Raw genomic sequence first — 15748 nt, 5'->3', positions numbered from 1 at the left:
TTTCTTAAAAAAAAATTTCTTAGTATTAGAGCTTTACAGGGATGGCTCATGGTAGGAATTTAAAAAGACAAGGGATATGTCTACAGAGACTCGCCCACCAGTGCTCCGCAAGGGAGAGCTGCCGGTGGGAGGAAGGCCCGGTCAGGGCACAGCGGGCAGAGACAGGCCGTATCTGCTGAGGCTCAACAGGGTGATGTTTTACTTTCCTGTTTCAAGTTGGTTTTCTTTTCTTTCCCTACCCCCCACTTTTTTTGGTCACACCCAGCGATGCTCAGGGGTTCCTCCTGGGTCTGCACTCAGGAATTACTCCTGGCGGTGCTTCAGGGACCATGTGGGATGCCAGGGATTGAATACGGGTCAGCCACATGCAAGGCAAAAATGCCCTCCTGGATGTGTGCTGTTGCTCCAGCCCCACAACCCCAGTCTGCTTTGTGCTACCGTTTCTGTGTTCTACGCTGGTCACTGCACTGCTGATAGGGTCTCCCCCATGCCCCCCCCCCCCCGCTTTGCCAAAATGCCAGCCCAAGTTTCTATGCTGTGACGTGCGCTCCAGAGCAATGGGTATCTGTGGGAAAGCCTTCAGTCAGGCAGGGCTGGTGCAGGTGCAGGGGGAGGCTCGGCCAATAATGTGTGAAACGGGGCACCTCTGCTTTGTGGGGGGGTCAACTCCCAGGTCTCAGTTACCTGAGGACACCTGAGCCTGCAGTAAGGTGTTCAAAGCAGAAGGCTGCAGGAAAGAGCACTGCAGACCGAGTGCTGGGCGGGCGGCCAATCCAGGAGGAGCAAGGGTTAGGGTGTGAGCAGCCTTCAGATCAAGGTCCAGGCTGGAGCAGGCTGCCGCAGGGTGTGGCTTCTGGGGAAAGGTCATCTGGCTTAGCTCTGACATCAACACTCAGGCCAGAGGGGGCTGCACAGGCCGAAGTACACATGCCGGGTGAGCAGGGCCTGGTCAAGCTTCTCTCCCAGCTCTTGCACCATCCTCAACAGTCAAGAGTGACCCCTGAGCACTGCCTCTGAGCACTGCCCCTGAGCACCGCCAGGGCTAGCCCACAAAATCTAACCACAAAAGTAAACACTCGCAAAAATAAACATGAAGGGTTGAAGAGACAGGATGGGGGATTGGGGTGGGGGTTGGGGCTTGTCTTGCAGGCAGCTACCTGGGTTCGACTCATGTAGCTGTCGAGTCACAGAAGGTCTGTCAGGTGGGATCACTGAGCAGAGCCAGGAGTGAGCCCTGAGTACACTGGGTGTGACACCCCCAATCACAATTAAATAAACTAATGCACACTTGGGGCTGGTTGCAGAGCCCAGGCCTTGCCCGAGTCGGTCTCATGTGCCCACTCCCTCAAGCTCATCTCCAGTTTTTTTTTTTTTTGAACTAGAGATGCTGTAAAGGGCCTTGAGTTCTATTACAATGAAGTGGTAAATAAAAAAGGGCCCTGGAATAGGGTAACTTTTCACTTAACACAGGCTATGCAGCAGAGGAAACATCTGACACACACATTTCCACCACATACACACACACAGTCTCTCACACACTCTCGTGTGCATACACACATGCATGTGCACATGTAGTTTCTCACACATATGTACATAAACATTCACATGCATGCACATACATGCATGTGCACATGTACCTTCTCTCACACACGCACACACATTCCCTCTGACTCACACGTGTACACACATTCTCTCACGCATGCATGCATTCTCTCACACATATGTGTGTATATACACACACACCCCGCCCCTCTCTCACACACATGCGTACACACATACATACCTGCCTTTCCTCAGCCCCTAAGAAAAGGAGCAAGGGCAGAATTCAGAGTCATGAGCGCCGGCGTCCAGGCTCACCTTCCCCAGGGAATGGCTCCTGACCCCCACTGCCTTCCTCTGCTTATCCTGGCGTCTGGTGGCACCTCCGACTCTCCTCCACAGGGACAATGCAAACCGCTGGGCAGAAGACGCGAACGGGAAAATGGGCACTAGGGGCTGGGGGGCTGTTTCTGATCAGCGAGTGTGACGCCAAGAGGCTGCTGGGCAATCTGGGTACTGATGTAGAGCACGAGTAGCTACTCCGAGTCTCATTCATGTTCCCAAAGGCGCCACCCTGGCCCTGCGCAGCCCAAACCATCATTTTCTCACTCCAGAGCATCGCTCCAGCCATCCAAAACTCTGACCAGTGTCCGTCCCCAACTCAGGTTTGCACACTACCCAGGCGAGGGCTGCAGAAAGGTGACGGCAGGGCGATGTGCCCTGTCATTAGCCTTTGGGGCTAGCCGATGGCTCCACTCTGCTGGGCCAGCCCCCTCAACTATAATGAAGGAAAGTCCTGGTTTATCTGATTTGTCCTTTTGCAAAGTGCTTCCGGTCAAAAAACAAGGTGAGGGGCTGGAGAGATAGCACAGCGGGTAGGGTATTTGCCTTGCATGCGGCCGACCCGGGTTCGATTCCCAGCATCCCATATGGTCCCCTGAGCACCGCCAGGAGTAATTCCTGAGTGAAGAGTCAGGAGTAACCCCTGTGCATCGCCAGGTGTGACCCAAAAAGTCAAAAAGCCAAAAAGAAAAAAAAAAAGGTGAAATATTTACCTTTGGTGCAAGCTTCAAAAAACATTTATGATGTCAGGATCTAAAGCTATTCGGTCATTCTAAAATATATTTTCACTGAAAGCGGTAACGGATATACATGCTAACCTCTCAGTATCTGTATTGCACACCGCAATGTGCAAAAGGAGGAAGGAGGGAGGGAGGGAAGGGATAAGAGAGACAGACAGACAGACAGATAGACAGAAAAGGGGAGGGAGAGAGGGAGAGAGACAGAGAGAAGGGGAGGGAGAGGGAGAGAGGAAGAAAAAGAGAAAGAAGCAGTGTCTGCAATAGAAGCAGGGTGGAGGGTTGGGGGTAACTGGGGACACTGGTGGTGAGAAACGTACAAGGGTGAAGGTGTTGGAACATTGTATGACTGAAACCCAGTCACGAACAACTTTGTAAATGTGGATCTCAGTGTGGTTCAATTTTAAAAAGAAAAATTAAAAATAAAATTATTTCCACAATTATGAAAACCTTTGAACATGACTCAAAAGTATAAAAAATTATTTGGTTGCTCAAGCCACACTGGACTTCCTGAATTTTTTTTTTGACCTTGAACTCCGTTGGCTCTGAGTGTGAGATTCCTTGTACAAACACCTATTCAAACCTGGCCTGCCGTCACCTCTATGAAACATCTGTCACTGATGCAGAATCCACAGCTCTGAACAAGTCCGAGGGAGCGTGGTGTGGCTTCTCACCCACCTGCCTTTCCTTTTTCTCTTACTGTTCTTTGGGCCACACCCAGGGCTTCCTCCTGGCTCTCAGCTCGGGACCATACCTGGGGTGCCGGGGATCAAACCCAGGTGGGCTACATGGAGGCAAGCTCCCTACCTGCTGGACCATCTCTCCAGCCCCAACCTGCCTACACTGGAATCTGGCCGGAGACTCCTCTTCGCCGTCTGTGTTCATGCTCACACCTGACTGACTATGGCTTCTCTACATCCGGACCCACCCCAAGAAACCAGTGCAGGACGTGATTGTTGCTTCAAATGCAATTAATTCCTAGGAGACCAGTTTTATCCAGTCAGCCATTCCTCTCTCTCCTTTATGCTTTCTCTTGTGTACTCAGTGACCATGGAATTGAAGACAAATATAAATTCCATGTATGTTATAATTTCTGCTTACCTTTCAAAGGTAAAACTTACAAATGAAGAACCAAAAGAGACAAACAGGAACAGGCAGGAGAGACAAACAGCTGTCCCAAGTCTGATCCCTGGCACCCCAGAGGGTCCCCTGAGCCTGCCAGGAGTGATCCCCAAGCATAGTGCCAGGAGTAAGCCCTGAGCACTGCCAAGTGTGGCCCCCAAACAAATGACAAAACAAAAACCAAGGTTCGAGTTATATATATATATATATAAAACATCTTATATATAAGATATCTGATTTGTGGAGTCTTGGGAAAATGACTCTTATGGCAGCCTTAAATCTCTTCCTTCTGGGTCCAGAGCAATAGTACAGTGGGTAGGGCGTTTGCCTTGCACACAGCCGACCCGAGTTCAATCCCCAGCATCCAATGTGGTCCCCCAGCACCGCTAGGAGTAATTCCTGAGTGCAGAGCCAGGAGTAACCCCTGAGCATTGCTGGGTGTGACCCAAAAAGAAAAGAAAAAAATCTCTTTCTTCCTCTCAGACTCCATACTCTTGCACAAAGCTTGCAGAAGGTCACCTACCAGCAAATGCTTTTCTGTTGGCAACAAATGTACCTGCTGCACTCTGAGAGGCAGACCAAGCTCCAGGCAGTTGTCCACAATGGGTTTATGATGTTGTTGTTGTCCACAATGGGTTTATGATGTTGTTGTTACCAGCCTACGGACAGGCAAAGCACCATGGTCCCGTGGTCCCTCACTGGTGGAAGGGTGACCCAGGTCAGGCCAATAAGACAATGCAATCACAGAGACAGATGCAGATCTTGGGCAAATTGGCCAAAGACAGCTGGTTTGGAGCGTCGTCTCTGACCAAGCTCTGGGCTGGAGGGGCAGTCCAGCAGGCAGGATGCTGGCCGCAAAACTAACAAAATAAATAAAAGATCTGAACCGGTATGGTTCTCCCAAGCCCCCAGGAGTGACCCCTGAGTGCAGAGCCAGGGGTGAGCCCTGAGCACCAAGTGTGGCCCAAAACTAACAAACATAAACGGACAAACCTGACTCTTTCATGTATGGTTTATGGTCTGAGGAAGGAATTATTTGGCCACATGGAGAAATGTCTGCTCTCCCTTTAATTATAGAAAAGGGGTCAGATCACAGGAACATATGATGTGAACATGGTCACCATTGTGTCAACAGCAAGGACCTTTGCATGTTGAGTCCTGAGCCTGGGGTTACCACTGACAGAGCAGGGAGTAGCCAACCCCCCCAACACACACACACACACACACACACACACACACACACACACACACACACACCGTGATGGATTGGAGAATGTTAAAAGATCTGCACATGGGCTGGAGCCACAGTAGAGCAGGCAGACCGTTTATTTGCCTTGTATGCGGCCAACCCTGGTTCAATCCTCAGCATCCCATATGGCCCCCTGAGCACTACCAGGAATAACTCCCGAGCCAGGAGTAACCCCTGAGATGTCTCTGGGTGTTGCCTCCAAACTAACAAAATAAATAAAAGATCTGCACCAAGGTACCAATGTCAATTTCAAGGTTGACCCTGAGTCACCCAGAGATGCTCAGGGCTTACTCCGGGTGGGGCTTGGGGGACAGAATCAAGGCAAGAGCCCATCACCCCATCCTATCTCTCCAGCTCCACAATGTTTAAGCAAATGTGTTTTGTTTTGTTTCTTGAATTTTTTTTTAACTTGCTTCAGGCATAGCCAATGAAAGCAGAAAACTCCAAATGACATATCGTGTCCCTATTCAAATGCTTTGTGACAGGGCATGTCTCTCCTTTAACAGAATGATTTCTATTCCTCCTCTACATTCTGTGAAATCCGAAAGAGGAAGACAAAGGTTCTATGTGTCCACACTGCTGGACCTCCCAGGTCACACTCCGGTGCTCCAGAATGGCAGCCAGGAGTCCCGCACACTCGCACGGCATTCTCCCCTCCATGGTCAAACCAGCTTCAGGAACAGAGGCCAGCAAAGTTTTACATTTTCACGTGGGGGAAATTTTTTTTTCTTTTTTTTTTTTGCTTTTTCGGTCACACCCGGCGATGCACAGGGGTTACTCCTGGCTCTGCACTCAGGAATCACTCCTGGCAGTGCTCAGGGGACCATATGGGATGCTGGGAATCAACCCGGGTAGGCTGTGTGCAAGGCAAAGGCCCTACCTGCTGTGCTATTGCTCCAGCCCCCAGGAAAAATTTTTCTTAAGCGACTGGCAGAAGACAACTCACAAGCTATTGATGAATGAAAGCATAATTGTATAGCCACACTTTTTCAAAATACTACATTCTGCACGTCCCAGACTCTGCACAGAAACAAGCCCAGGGTGAGAGTGATGGCAGAGAGCATGCGACAGGCAAGTGTGTGCTCGGGCTGCGGGCAGGGACACCCATGCCTGCACCTGGCCCTGCGCTGAGCCCCAAGGCCTCTGGGAGCCCAACCCCAGGCAGGGCGGGAAGCTTCGGACCACATGTAGCTTTGCAAGCGTGTCTCTGGGTCTCCTGCCAGTGGGAGCTGGACCTACCTCTCTGCACAGACCATCCTATCCTGGCTTTTTCAGGCCGTGACACTGGACTGACAGAGACCCTTGTGTGAGATCTCCCTGTCCTTTTCCCTCAAGGGGGAGTTCAGGGAAGGTGCTGAGGAGTCTTTCCTGAAAAGGAGATGACAGGCCAGAACAGCCTAGCATCCTCTACCTAGACTAGAAAGCAAATATAATTCCTTATGCTTTCATTTGGGGGAAGGAAGGAAGGAAGGAAGGAAGGAAGGAAGGAAGGAAGGAAGGAAGGAAGGAAGGAAGGGAGGGAAAGAGGGAGGAAGAAAGAAAGAGAAAGGAGGAGGAGGAGGAGGAGGAGGAGGAGGAGGAGGAGGAGGAAGGAGAGAAGGTAGAGGGGAGGAGGAGGAGGATTACTTATACAGGGCCAAGGAAAACAGCGCTCAGCAGGCCAGAACAAGTTTTCAACGCCAGAGGCCCAGCGCAGGCCCCCTGAACAGCAGCCCCCCGTCAGCCCTGGCGAGGGCCCACCACCTCCTCCCCAGCTTTGAGAAATGAATTTTAAACTAAAACAGTTTCTAGGCAAACGTAGCACATGCGATAGCACCTCTGTCCTGCATGTTTGAGAATGCTCTGTACTGCAGGACTGGGCAAATACCCTGACAGGTGGGCCCCCAAGCACCACGGGGCCAGGCCTCTGAGCACTGAATCAGGAGTAGCCCCTGAGGGCTGCCCAGCATTGACCTGAACCCTAATAAACATACTAATAATAGTCAAAATAATGAGAGCCTGATCATCTTTGGCCGGGGAGGACTGGGCCCACACCTGGCAGTGCTCAGGGGCCCCTCTGCAGACGCAGGGATCAAACAGGGGTCGGCCACATGCAAGGCAAGTGCCCCCCCTCTATACTATCTCTCCCCCCAAGACTGAACATTCATAAAAAGGAAAGTTCTATGATAGGAAAAAGTGTCCTTTCAGTTATAATTACCTGAAGTGTCTCTTCTTTAGATGCTACAGAACAAAGTCATAAATACCTAGAGAAAGTTATGAGGGAAACAGAAGTCCTAAACACTTTCAGAAAGAGCAAGTCTAACATATCTAAACCACATTCAAGTGCAAATTCATTACTACTTCCTTCTTTGTTTCTTTTAGATTTTCTCATAGCCAGAAGGAAGAGGTCTTTGACCTCAGAGCAGAACTGATTCCAGCAAGAATCCTGAGGGACCTCAGACCCACTGGCCATCACAGCCCACGGAGGGGAGCGGAGGGGAGCAGGGGAGCTCAGTGTGGTCCCCAAGCCAAACTCCTGGCCGCCCTCCCACCCGGCTGCAGCACCATGTCCTCCAGCTACCTGGGCAACACCTGCTGGCAGGAGCCACCAGGGCCCGAGGCAATTAGCCTGTTCATTTCTCTCTCTCCAAGGAAAGGTTTATCTTTTATCTCTATTAGATTAGATGACTCTTGTCCCCGGGGAACCCTTGCCCTATTAGACACATTCCTGAAGCCAGAGGCAGAGGAAGTTGTGTTCTAGGCAAAGGGACGCCTTTGCTTGCCCTCCCTAAAGTAAAGTCCTTCCCAGGAAAGGCAACCCAACTGTTTTTATTATTGGAAAAATAGAAGAAAATTCATGGTGACACCAACTGCTCTTCTCTCAGCTGAGAAAGGTATTTATTTTGCTTAAGAATTTGAAATTCAGGGGCTGGAGCAATAGCACAGAGGGTAGGACATCTGCCTTGCACGCAGCCAACCCGGGTTCGATTCCCAGCATCCCATATGGTCCCCTGAGCACCACCAGGGGTAATTCCTGAGTGTAGAGCCAGGAGTAACCCCTGTGCATTGCTAGGTGTGACCAAAAAAGAAAAAAAAATTGAAATTCAGGGGCTGGAGTGATAGCACAGCAGGTAAGGCACTTGTCTTACACCACCTGGAGTAATTCCTGAGTGCAGAGCCAGGAGTAACCCCTGAGCATGGATGGGTGTGACCCAAGAAGCAAAAAAAAAAAAAAAAATTGAAATTCAGAGAGGCTGGAATGATAGCACAGCGGGGAGACATTTGCCTTCCATGAGGCCAACCCAGGTTTGATTCCCAGCATCCCATATGGTCCCCTGAGCTCCGCCAGGAGTAATTCCTGAGTTACAAGGCCAGGAAGAACCCCTGTGCATCACTGGGTATGACCCAAGAGCAAAAAAGTTGAAGTTCAATGTTCTTACTAAATGGCTTCATGACCCTATTATTTATTTCTAGGTTTACTTTAAAATATTTCATAATGAAGGGGCTGGAGAGATAGCACAGCGAGTAGGACGTTTGCCTTGCATGTGCCTGACCCGGGTTCGATTCCCAGCATCCTATATGGTCCCCTGAGCACTGCCAGGGATGACTCCTGAGTGCAGAGCCAGGAGTAACCCCTGTGCGTCGCTGGGTGTGACCCAAAAAGAAAAAAATTATAATAATAAAAAAATATTTCATAATGGGACAGAGAGACAGCTCAAAGTTCCAAGTGCATGTGTGTGTATGTGAGAAGCTGGGGTTCAACAGCACAGCAGTTAGCCTACACCAAACTGGGAGGAACCCCTGAGCACTGCTGGGTGAGGTCCAAAAGACAAAACTGGAAAAAACAACCTCATACCAGAAAATTCACCACTGTCAAATGAATCCTTAGTTTAGAGACCGCTACAGTACAGTTAAATTTCACCATCTAATCATACCCAGACCGTAATATAAAATAGTATAAAACAGTAGCGCTGGACCAGGGAGGTGATTCCAAGGGCTGGTGCGCACGTGGTGGGGAGCATGTGGGGGGCGCAAGTCGCAGGTCCTATCCTGCACCGGGTCGTGTACAGAACCATCACCGAGATAAGGGGACACACCCAAGAATGGCCAGGAGTGGTCCCAACCCCCCCCCCCCCATACATAAGCACTACATTAGAGAAAGCTGGATTACTTTACTGCCTTCATAGCACTGCTTTTGTTTTGGGGGGAGGGAAGGTCACACCCAGCTCTGGGGTTCCTCCTGGCTCTGCACTCAGGAACCCCTCCTGAGTGCTACAGGGACTATGTGAGATGCCACACCACGCTTTTTAACAATCATTTGGTATGTTCCTCTCATGCCTACAAAGAAGCTCCCGCTCCCCCAGTTACAATCGCAGAAGCATTCTGACTTCTCTCTGACAGCACCAGAGGCTTGGGTTGCCTCAGAAAGAACTAACAATCCCCAATATCTGCCACGGGTTCACCAAGAAGATCCAGTCACGCTGCACGGACCCCCTTGCCTCCTCAAAATAAAATCAGCTGAAGGAGGACAATGTGGGTTTTGCCCTTTGACCGTGGACTCCCTAAGACAAGAGCAAGTCTCTGGAGTCACAAACCCGGATGCATCTGAGAGGAGGTGAAGAGCGACTCATGGCCATGGCGCGGCCTCACCTTCACATTGGGTGACCAATGTTCACTGAGGCAGGGCCTCCAGGTACCAGGTGCCAATTCCTGGTCGGGCAACAGCTCTCCAAATCAGCAGAAAATACTCTGCTAGCAAACCACAAAAGAGCGCCCCAGGAAGTAGAAGCCAGAAGGGAAAGGGTTTTGAATCTGCATGTGAATAGAGGCAGGGGGGGAGGGCTGCTCGGCAGGTAACCGGAGGAAGGCAATTTCCAGTCAGGTTTCTGAATGGCTTTTCAAGGCAAAAGCAAGTGGATTTGCCCAGTAGACAAAGGGCACACACCACACGGGTTTGGCCTGATTGTGACAAGATTGGAGACTCACCCCAAAGCTGAGAACTTAGAGAGAACAAGAAGGTGGGACAATGAGCCGGAAGACAAGAAACAATCCATAAGGACCAACACAAGCTGGGGGAGGGGAGGGGAGGGGAGGCCAGGGGCAATAGCCAGGGGTGAGAAACGGAGGTGGGGGTTCTTACCGAGATCTGGTGTGAGATAACAGAGACCTGTCCTGGTGCCACTGGACAGAAAGAAGGGAGGCGAGCACCCTGGCCGGGAGCATGGGACTGGAAGTACAGTTAACTGCACATCACAGTGACTCCACAGAAACAGCTGGGAAAGGGGACAGGAGATGAGGCGGGCAGCCCGCAGAGCAAGGATGGGTTAGCGATACCTGTGACCTCAGACCACAGAACGGGCTCAGTGCCACCAGGGCACTGCCAACCACCTGGAGGGCCGAGAGACGGCACGGTTCCCTCCATAAGCTCCTAACTGCTGCCAGCCAGCAGAGAATGAAGTCACTGGATGAACCTGAGCGCCATCACGACCATCACGGGGACCCACAGAGGCTTCCACAGTCTCTTCCCAAAGGTGAATGCGAGGACGTCAGGGCAATGCTGGTGGCTCCCGCTAACAGCACTCCAAATGGCCAGGGTGCCACGGAGGACGCAGCCTTTGGACGGAGCACTAAATGAGCACCCCCTCCTCCTCACGGGTCCCCGACCATCTGGGGTTTAATGCATTTGGGGAGCTTGTTGTGCTTTAAGACCATGCCCTGAGGCACTTGGAGCCAATTCTTGCCCTTGGTGCTTCGGGGGTCACTTCCAGTGGGGCTTGGGGGAGGGGGGGATCATATGCAGTCAACTGTGTCCAAGGAAAGCCCCTTACCCACTGCACCTTCCCCCCATCCCAGCAGTAGGGACACTTTTACTGGGCCACCAACTGACAGAGCCATTTCAGACTTGTTCAATGTTCCTCAATAAGGAGATGGAGCCACTGTCCCATCATGAAATGCTTATTTTAACTCGTCAGTGCTTAGTGTTTCACCTTGGGGTGAAAATGTTTCAAATGAGCAAGAACAGGACATACAGTTTTTTTCACACCTCTTTTAGGAAGAGAAGCAAAAAAAAAAGTCCCAACAGCCCTTGACTGTCAGCATCTCAATGATGCCCCAGTTCTGACCTAACTCCCAGACACCCAATGCTCTGCAACTTTCGGGGCCTTTTCTCAAACTTGTCCATCAGGTCTTGACCTTGTCACGCGAAGTCCCTTCCCGCCCACCAGTGCTGCTCCTGGCTTCTTATCACTTATCCAACGTGATCTTGGCAATGAAAAAGAGTCACTCTCCAAGACAGGCCCACCGGGTCCTGCTCCCAGCCAAAGCAGGTAGCAAGGCAACCCCGGGGTCCCGTCCCTGACATGCCATCACCCCCGAGTACTGCCTGGTGGGGGCCCCCGGGCCCCTGGCTGAGTGTGGTCAAACCCTAAACAACGCCGGGAATGAAAGGCACAGGGCAGAGCCGGCCCATGCCCAGCAGGCCAACAAGCAGGGTAGAGCTCAGTACCTGTGTCTGCCACAAAGAGAACAGCTCACGCACCTCTGCCATACCAACTCTGACCCAAACTGTTAAGTCTACCCGGAGGCAGGATAAACATGTGGCCCCCGGGCTCTCATTCTTCGTGATCTTCTCGGGGGCTTCTGTGTTTCAAGAACTTCCTGACAGAACAGACAGCTCAGTGGGTAGGGTACATGCTGGCATGTGGCCAGCTTCAGTCTAATCCCCAGCACTCCCCCCAGCCCTCACCAATAAGCCCTGAGTCCCACTGGGTGTGGCCCTAAGACAAAACAAAACAAAACGTTTCCCTCTCCATCAGGCTTGTAACGGGGCCTTGTGGAGGATTCTGACATGGGATACCCTCTTCCTTTAAGAAACGGAACACAACTCATGGACATAAAACACCTTTGAACGAGAACCAAAGGCTTCCTTGAGGCTGAGTTGCGAGTCCTTGACTTGAAATCCCGTGTCAGGTGCCGTCACGGCCCACATCACATGAGGCGCGTCCCTTCCCTGGGAACACACATGGCCCCAGCACACTTGGGCTGGATGAATTATTCATGCAATAACCTCAGGTGTTTTATTGGGAATGAATTAGTAATCGGTGTCAGTTTCCAGGGCCACCAGTCCCTTGTACTGTTTGCAGCTCAAGCATAACTTCTGCAAACACTCCTGAGTGCCCCTGCCCCTCAGTGGGACAGCTCTCTAGCCTGCTGAGGGCTGTGCTCAGGGAGCCAAAGGAGGTGATAGGCTCAAGCCGGCTCAAAGCCTTAACCCTCTCCTTGCCAGCCAATGTCCTTTTTGTCATCCATGCCAAGCCAGGATTTTCCAAAGCCCACCCGAGGCCTCTTCAAAGTGGAGGCGAGGTGGCACTGTTTCTTCCCATCAGTGACTCTGAAAGGTGGAAGCTTTTCCTGTCATCTTTGAGGACGGGCAACATGGCCATTTGGGGGTACCGAAACTTCAAGATTTCATCAGCTCCCACCTTCCCTGCAGATCCCAAAGACTCTCTGGTGCAGGTGATAGCAAAGGCATCATGGAAACATACATGCTGACAGTAAGGGCTTCCTTGGCACCAGCTGCCATGGTACGTTCCGTCATCCTTACCCCAACACCATGGCTAGCAGCTCCCAGGGCTCAGAGATGGCGAACCGAAGCAGAGAGGCAACCTGCTAGCAAGGTCACTCCGCTCCCCTGGGAGGAAAAAACCGGAGCTTGAACCCAGCCAGACGGCTCCAGCATGCACGGAACCACAACACACAAGCCCACAGTACCCAGGCCTCACTCCTGGGGGAAGCTGACAGCCCGAGGGAGAGGCCCGAACTCGGCAGGAAGCCCCAGAGACCCACCACCACCTTAACCAGCGCCCCTCTTCTTCCTCCTTGAAGTTAGGGGCCTATGGGCTACTTATGAAGATAGTAACTTAGCCACAGAACCTTGTATAGGAGGAACAACTTCCAAGGGGGTGTGTGTGTGGGGGGGGAGAACAACAATGAGAAGCCCAACGGTTTCCCTTAGTCTTGGAAAAAGTGGAAAATACACTCTAGCTCATACCTAAAATAGCAGCCCATCCCTATCAACTATGGTAGGAGAGAACAGTAGCGGATACAGGAATTATTTTGTTTTTGTTTGGGGGCCATATCGGGACATGCTTAGGGCTGACTCCTGTCAGGGCTCCTGGGGACCATATGGGATGCTAGATGCAAGGCAAGCATCCTCCCTGCTGAGCTCTGTCCCAGGCCCCTGTAGAGATCACTTCTGAGAGACAGTATTCAGAAGGAGCAGCCAGGAAGCCAGGTATAATGCCCTTAATAAATCACAGGTGTAAGCAAAGTGCTAATTAGAAGAGTCCCAGACAGATAATTCACATGAAGAAATGGAAAAGAAGCACAAATTTATGTTCTAAATTTCACCAGAAATCAAATAAACTCAAATGAAAACAATGGGATATCACTTTTTACATTAACTTATCAAAGATTTCTCCCAATGTGATCATCATCAGAGCTCAGAGGTGTGAAAACCCTTCTTCTCTGCAGGAGTGAAAATTGAGTCGATACTGCTGTTCAGTCAGCTTCCTGTCTAATCCCTAAAAAGTTATTTCCCCAGACCTTTTAGTTTCTATATCCAAAGGAAATTAAGTAGAGCGATTAATATACTAAGAGGTTCTGGAGGACTATTCCTAATACGAAACATTCGAAACTTACCATTTTCAACAGTCAGAGAATGATTACCTAAATTAGAGCCCAAGTCAAAAATTTTAAAAAATGTCAAGTGAAGGTTCAAATGCAGACTCATGGATGTTTTGGCAACACAAGAAGCATTTCAATGTAGAAAAGGAAGAAAACAACAGAACAGAGAGAATTCTGCAGCTGAGCAGGGAAGGGCCTCACGCTGACAGGTGCTGAGGGGTTTCCAACTATGAAACGCTGGGAACCCCGAACCCCACACGAGGGTTCCCTCTGCGTAGGGGCTAGTGGCATTTCCTCGCTTCAATGTTCATTTTAGCACTTTCATTTTCTTTTTCCCTTAAGAAAAACTCCTTAAAATGTAAAGGACAAACTTTGAAAGGAATGAAAATAACAGAGACAGCTCAAGGGGCGAGGGCAAGGTCCAAACCCCACGCTGCCTGGTCTGGATGCCCAAAGCACCCCTTCCATCCTTCCATCCGGCACGTACCCCAAATTCACACCAAAGCCAAGAATTCTCCGGAGAGCTGGTCTGGGCTAAGGCCAGGCCCAGCACCCCTGCTGGAAGGGGGGTCACTGGACTCCTCAGTGACCCCTCAGATGTGCGTGGAGAGCCTGGCCAGTGTGACCCGGCCTCTTATGACAGACACACCAGGAGACGTGTGTGACACGACTCTCTCCAAACCCATGTGGCCCTAAGGAACACTCAGAGGACCATCCTTCATGGGTGAGATGGTTTTAGCTATCGAGTTGCCAATTCCGCGTACCCAGGAAGGACAAGTGATTTTCTTTCTTTTTTTTTTTTTCCAGTTGCTCTGACCTGGTTTCAGGATTTACTTGGTGAAAAAATTATGAGATACTGGAGTGATTACAGGCTGCAAACGGGTGCCTTAAATGTTCACATTGTCCCAGCGACTGAATATTTATTCCTATGCAAATCAGGAGATGATTGGCGCCAGCTGCCCCGGCCTAGGGGGCCTGGCTTTCTCCCCTTTGTAGCCCTCCTAGCAATTCCAACTTGTCCAACCTCAGGGGGCCTATTAGTTAAGATCTAAGAAAAGATACTACCTATCAAAGGGCAGCAGTGAGTCTGTAACAATTAGCACAGGCGAACTGGGAGAGGCCGGCAAATCAGTTAAACTAAGGACTGGGGAACTTTCCCCATCCCAGCTTTAAAAGGAAGAAAAATGACTCTGCCTTCTAAGTCTTTATCTTCAAAGGGGAGGAAACCTCAGGCCTTCCTACTTTACCCAGCGTCCTGCCCTACCCTTACCGGAATGAAAGTCACTGCCACATCAGAGTCAATGCTTTAAGTCTCACATCAAAAATAAAGTAGGGTGTGGAGAGACAGCTCAAAGGGCTGAGTGCTGGCTAGGCATGTGGGAGCCCCTTGAGCACCCCTGGTGGGGGCGGGGGGAGAATCTCCCCGTACATCATCTCCCCCCACACCCATCCCTCAGCAGAACTGGGAGTAGCCCCAGGACATGGCCAGATTGGACCCAAAAACAAATTAAATTAAAATAAACTATGTCCTGAGAGCACAAACTTTGCACACAGGAGGCCTAGGTGGAATCCTGTTAACAAACCTCTGAACACCAATTTTTTTAAATTTATTAAGTGAACCTAATTACAGTTCCTCACTTTGTCCCTCTCCACCTCCCTCCCCCAATATATTACAGGGGAGAGTGTGATGGATGGCTCTGTATCACTCTTACATGTACTATACCTGGGTTTGAACCCCATCATCACATATGGTCTCCGAGCCTGGCCAAGAGTGATTTCTGGGCTCAAAGCCAAGACTAAGCCCTGAGTCCCTGCCGGGTGTGGCCCCAAAACAACAACAAAAATTGCTGTCAATACTCTCCTCACATTACATTGAGAAACTCTTTGATAAATGCTTGAGAAAGAACTAAATTATGAAATCTGAAAAGAAAGAACTGGAGAAGTCCAGCGAAGTGGTTTCCAAGCAGCCTGTATTGGCTCAGTGAAGTTATGCCTGCACCTATTCCTTGGATTTTTTTTTTTTTTTTTGGCAGACAGACTTAAAGCTACATTTCTGAATGTTCACAGCAGGGGAAATGAAATCTGAGCAGGAGGA

The 15748-nt window shown here is 50.4% G+C and overlaps 1 protein-coding gene across 1 annotated transcript in view; it reads right to left on the bottom strand.

Moving 5' to 3' along the window:
* The window catches only part of ELOVL6 (ELOVL fatty acid elongase 6), a 68738-nt gene that overhangs the window by 47329 nt on the left and 5661 nt on the right, over nucleotides 1-15748 (bottom strand). The window lies entirely within an intron of this gene.

The sequence above is a fragment of the Sorex fumeus genome, unplaced genomic scaffold, assembly GCF_029834395.1.
Source record: "Sorex fumeus unplaced genomic scaffold, SorFum_2.1 ptg000033l, whole genome shotgun sequence".
NCBI classification, from domain to species: Eukaryota; Metazoa; Chordata; class Mammalia; order Eulipotyphla; family Soricidae; genus Sorex; species Sorex fumeus.
Note: the sequence above shows the minus strand (reverse complement) of the source record. Positions and strands in the feature narration are given on the sequence as shown.